This window comes from Alosa sapidissima, chromosome 23 (genome assembly GCF_018492685.1).
Source record: "Alosa sapidissima isolate fAloSap1 chromosome 23, fAloSap1.pri, whole genome shotgun sequence".
Lineage (NCBI taxonomy): Eukaryota > Metazoa > Chordata > Actinopteri > Clupeiformes > Clupeidae > Alosa > Alosa sapidissima.
In genome coordinates this window covers 10,956,513-10,962,049 of record NC_055979.1, presented here as the reverse complement: position 1 = coordinate 10,962,049, position 5,537 = coordinate 10,956,513, and the positions used below count along the sequence as shown (strand labels likewise).

At 41.2% G+C, this 5,537-nt stretch overlaps 1 long non-coding RNA gene across 2 annotated transcripts; it reads left to right on the top strand.

Annotated features, from left to right (window-relative positions):
• Positions 1–1,341: 1,341 nt before the first annotated feature.
• LOC121698310 lies at positions 1,342–2,405 on the top strand. Of its 2 annotated transcripts, XR_006026737.1 has the most exons (3): positions 1,342–1,401; positions 1,589–1,662; positions 2,307–2,405. It is a non-coding gene; the product is annotated as an uncharacterized LOC121698310 (long non-coding RNA). The 2 variants fall into 2 exon arrangements; XR_006026736.1 differs by lacking the exon at positions 1,342–1,401 and having other exon boundaries at positions 1,409–1,662.
• The last annotated feature ends 3,132 nt before the right edge of the window (positions 2,406–5,537 follow it).

Here is a 5,537-nt window from a genome sequence, read left to right as displayed (position 1 = left end):
GTTGTCCCTAACTGGACATAGAGACGTGTTAAAAACATGCAAGTCGTGTTGTTTTCAACACATTCGTTTTAAGAGTGCACTCACTTCCTGTCTCTCTCCACTGTCCTATCAATATAAAGGCAAAAGCCCAAAATACGTAATAATAATTTAAGGGAAAAAAAAACCTTGCTGCTGAGAAGGTGCTGCTGAGAGGTGTCTTGAGAGGGAGGACTGTCATAGGGATGGACCCCGAGTACCCAGGTCCCTTTAGCCTAAGGGCATACTCACACTATGCCATCCATACCCTATACCTGAGTACATTAGAACCCCAAAGTCCAGTTCAATTGACCAGTGTGATCGCTCAGTACCATACCCGGGCACAGTACACTTATCCGTGCCCGGGTCCGCTTGAGGAGGTGGACTCGGGCACAGTACGGTTGGGCTTATGATGGCACCTATGCAAAGATTCTAGAGCACAGCAGGTCAACCGTGCCTGGGTACAGTTTGATAATATGCAGTGTGAGTGCGGACCAAGAATGGGAGAGAACCATACTCCGGCCCAGTACAAGTGAACCATGCCCAGTGTGAGTACGCCCTGAGTGTACTCTAGTGGCTCTATGCGCTAACAACACAAGGTTGGGGAAACTCCCTGGCTCATTGTTTTGGATTCAAGGGTGTGTATCCTCTTAGTTTTACTTGTACCAACATTTACTAACACGTTTAGGCCCTGTGTCCATCAATTGCGTTTTTTTTTGCGCTGACAGCGCCCTCAACTTCATTTTCAGAGCGCTTTGTCAAGTGGTTATTGTTGCTAGGTTACAAAGTTTTGATTGGTCGTTGAGAGAGGTCGTTGAGAAGTGACATTGACGAGGCCAGCGCTGTTCTAAAAGTTGAACAGATTTCAACTTTCAGTGCTCTGAGCACTGCGGAACGGTCAGCGCCGAGGGCTTTTGCCGCCGAGGGTGCTGAGCGCTGTGAACGCTGAACTTCATAGGATTTGTATAGAAAATAGCCGCTGTTGGTGCAAAAAACATGATTGGTGGACACAGGCCCTTAATCCTAATTTCTTTTGAAGCATTGGAATCGTGAATGTTGGAAACACTTCAGGATGCTGGTAGGACTGAAGCACTCTGAACTCTCCAAACTGGACCCTTGGTCTTAATGTGTCAGGTGGGGGCTCCATCTCTGCAGATAGTGCATAGGAAGCATGAGATGCATGGAGAAAAATGAGGTGAGACGCAGTTGTGGATGAAGGGAAGATGACATAAGTAGGACAACGTTTGAAGGAAAGCAGCAATGAAGTGTTACCATTAGCAGAGAGAATTACACTCTAAAAAATGATTCAGAGGTTAGTAGATAAAACTTAAAATGAAGAACATTTTCGACATAAAAAAATTAAGTTTGCTACTTGTACATGTATAGGTGAGTTGACAATTTATTTTAAGGAGTTTGTAATACTGAAAAAGAAAGAAAGCTGTCTCAACTTATTCATATATGGATTTTCAACACACAGTCTTGCTTTCACCTAACAATAGAAAGTATTAAGTTCCTGAAACTTGTAAATCTCGTGACCAAACTTATAAAGCTAATAACACGATTGAACGTTCAGGACCTTCCAGACCACGCCTGAGAAGTAACAGAAATTATGGCACAGGATCCTGTAGCCTGCATCGAACATCACAGGTACGTGCAAAGTAGTCTAGCCTACTATTTTTGTGTTTGTTTTAAAAGCAACAGCTATCAAACAACGGCACACAGTGCGTCAAAATCTTTGTCACGTGACAGTCAAATGAAATTAACGCTACAGCTTGCCCTTTTGCTAATTTGAATATTTGAAAAGATGGATTTTAGCTATCTACAGACAGTAGCTATCGTGTCTTCCAAGCTAGCTGCTGCTTGCACGGTAATTAAACCATTTGAAAAGATGACTTTGGTAGCTGGCGTCTTCAAAGTTACCTGCAGCCTGCCCTTTGATCATTTGGAGTTAGTAAAGGTAAATTTAGCTGTCTGGTGTCTTCAAATTTCACCGTGGCAGCTGTATTCCGCACTTAACATTTTAGCATTGCTAGTTCTAACACTGCACGTGTTTGAGGATCATATTTGGTCGTCCTAGTTAAGCCTAACATTGTCACTATTTATGAAGGTTTGTGGGCCATTTGACATTCTTAGCTTAACCTGAACATAGGCCTAATAGGTAGGCCAACATTTATTTATTTTTGAAGTTTGAGAAATATTATGTGTCAATCCCTGCAAACCATGTAGATTTTGTTCATTTTGTTGTTTGTCTTGAGGTAAATTTTCTAACATTGTGCCTTTCTTTTATACAGATAAATGACGAATTCAGACGGAGCTCTACATTCATTCATTGCACAACTGGACCAGTTGCCATTGCTTTAAAAATAAACAATGCTTTCAGAAAATTTAAATTGCTGTGTGCTTTTATTCAGACAGAAGTGAAGTAAGTTACTATAACTTAAAAAGATCCATGCAAATTGTTACCTTAATTTTTTTTAAGTCATTTCAACTCAAGTTGTTTTTTGAGTAAATATTGTGAGACTTTTATAGTGAGAAGAACTCAATTAGTTTAGCACAATCAACCTGATTTGTCCTCTAAAAGCTTAATTAAGTTGAACCAACTTAATTATATTAATTTGATCATATAATATAATTCAGTTGTTCTAACTATATAAGTCTCACAATATTTACTCAAAAACGGCTTGAGTTGAAATTACTTAAAAAGATCCATGCAAATTGTTACCTCAATTTTTTTAAGTTGAGTAAGTGTATTATTTTTTAGAGTGTAGGAGGTGACCGCATGAGAGAGAGAACATATTTTATTCCAATGGACAGCTTGTTACAATCACTCCCAGTGACCCCAATACCATAATAATTTACATCCATATCTCCCTGCACACTAACACAACGTGACCTTTGTCCTTCCCTGCACATTTCTAATAAGACTCTGACATGGTGAACAGTGGGGCGAGATGTATGTCACGTATGATATTCTTTCCCCTCATTCGGAGAACTCGGAGAATACCTCCTTAAATCTATAGTAAACCTGTCTTCTGTTTCACTGACACAATATAGGTGTATGTAGATGGAACACCAGCTAGTGTCCTTGAAAAATTATTAATCTCTTCATCCCTACCAAACAACAACAGGTGAACTGCACCATTCGTTTCTTTGTACATATGCCTGTATGCATGGGCTCTTAACAGCGAGTAACTGTAACCTCAAGTGACCAGAAAGAAATGCACAGAAACTAGATTAAAAACTCAGTCAGCATGTCTTCAATTACCTTAAAGGTGATGGAGCCAGACGTGAAAGACGACCATTTACATTCGTAAAGGACATATAAGCCGCTCTATTTTGGTAGACTCAACACCTGCTCAATAAATCTATTCTGAGGCTTCTGTGAAGAGCTCCTTCTGCTTGCCAGCCACAATAGCATGCATGGTTTTCATTGAAAATGTGACAAAGGAATACATAGAAACTCCTAGGAAACACATATTTCTCCTTTTCCCCCCATTTTTGTAGCAAGCAAGCAATCAAGCAGTGTTTTCGCTCATAGCTGATGAATTCATTTTGGTTGAGATGTTTTGCTCTTGAGGAAAGGGGCTGCGTGCAAGACTAATAAAAAAGAACGATGAAAAAAGCTGTTGGCCCAAAGACATCTTTCTCAAATTGTGTGTGGACAAAGCAGCTGTTGCTGATTTTAAAAGGGGAGGGGAATGGTAATTGTCTGCAAACCTGATTTGCACTGGTTTGGGGGATGAAATGTGATCTCACTGAATGGTAGGCTGCGATCGGGACGGAATGCAGGGTGCCATAATGCTTTTGGTCACACTCTAGTCGCATCAGACTGACAGGGGGAAAAAAAACTGTTTTCATAGAAAACCAAAACAGTATGAGTGAGGAATAGATGCCCTAATGCCGATAGCTGAGCTACACCTACCAAAGCCAACGCATTCATCAGAGAAGCTCTACTTTACAACACCCATACTAACACACAGTATGCTGGATTAAGTTCAATATTTTTGTTTCTTATTCCTGCTGCCAGGTGAATAGGAAAGGGGAAATCTGACCCTGCAATTAATTAACATCTGCAAGACACTCTGGATAAAAGTGACAGCTATATGAATCAAGATAAAGATAATGATGATTTGGTTGTTGATTGGTTGGCTGATTTCTTTAATCTGAGGTCAATCATACCGCCCATCATTGTTCTCTGAGAGTGGTCGACAGTAGTGACTCTCAATCTGAATATGTTTATGACCCTCTGGCGAAATTGCTCCCCCTCTCTGTAGACTCTCCACCCAGAGACACTGGATTTCACAGCACTGGAATGATAACTCTGTTGTGCTATTAAGAGACCACCACTACCAGTCACATCCATTGATACCTCTAATATGTAGCCTACAAGGTGCCATTGGAGGTGCCAAATTTGTAAAGAATAACATGCAATAGTTTGAGATGTTTATTGAAAGGCAAATTAAACTGTCCTGAGGTTTATGAATATTACAAGAAGCTGTCTCAGTGAGTTATGGCTTCATAAATCATTGTAAACATACATCAATTATTGAGGCTATTGTCAAATTTTACTGTATCTGTGATAACCATCTACAGTACAAACATCTGCAGGCATGTATCAAAGATGTGTTTGAACAAGAGATGGGCCTGCAGCATTTCTATTTATACTCCCACTGACTCGTTTTTGTGAGCCTGCAGGCAAGTCTTTACTTTTCATGGTAAACTAACCTTTCAGTGTCTTCAGATGAAAATGAATTGAGATTGATGATCACGTCACTCGGCGAGGGAAACTGTACTGGGAGAGGACGCTCCCTAATTGCTGTAGCCTCCCTTTACACTGTACGGCTCAGTACATGAGAGCAGCACAACACATGGCTCCAATTGATCAGACTTGGCACTGAGTAGCTTGAGTGCCTCCTTCGTGATAGCCTAGCGCCAAATGCTACAGTGATGTGGATGGACTCCCATGTAGCAAGGACCACACTGTGTGGGAGAAGCCAAGAGAGAGAGAGAGAGAGAGAGAGAGAGAGAGGGAAAGAAAGAGTCAGAAACCCAAACAAGCACCTTGGACGAGCAGATCACTTTTCTGTTTTGTGATGAATTTGGACATAAATCCATTAATAACCCTCATGTTGCTTATTCGGTCAGCTTGGTCAGAATAGCAATGCTGTTGACAGATGTGGAGAGAGAGAGAATGAGAGAGAGAGATAGAGGGAGGGAGAGAGGGAGAGAGAAATGCAAGGACTGTTGATGAAAATGGATGGTTTCGGGCAGGTCAGTCTTGGGAGATGTGTGGACATCAAGCCAAACCCAAAGCCCAGTTAAGCCCCTAAACATACAGTGGTTTCCTTTCACCACAACACCGTCACCACCCAACACGTCTCACGACACTCTTTTGAATAATTTTCGACATGCTGGTCAACAAACTGGCCTACTGCCCTCACTAGTACATCAGTCATGAACGTTGTGCTCATGAATATTTGTTTCTCTTCCTCTCACGAACAGTTGTGTACAGCATGATGAGT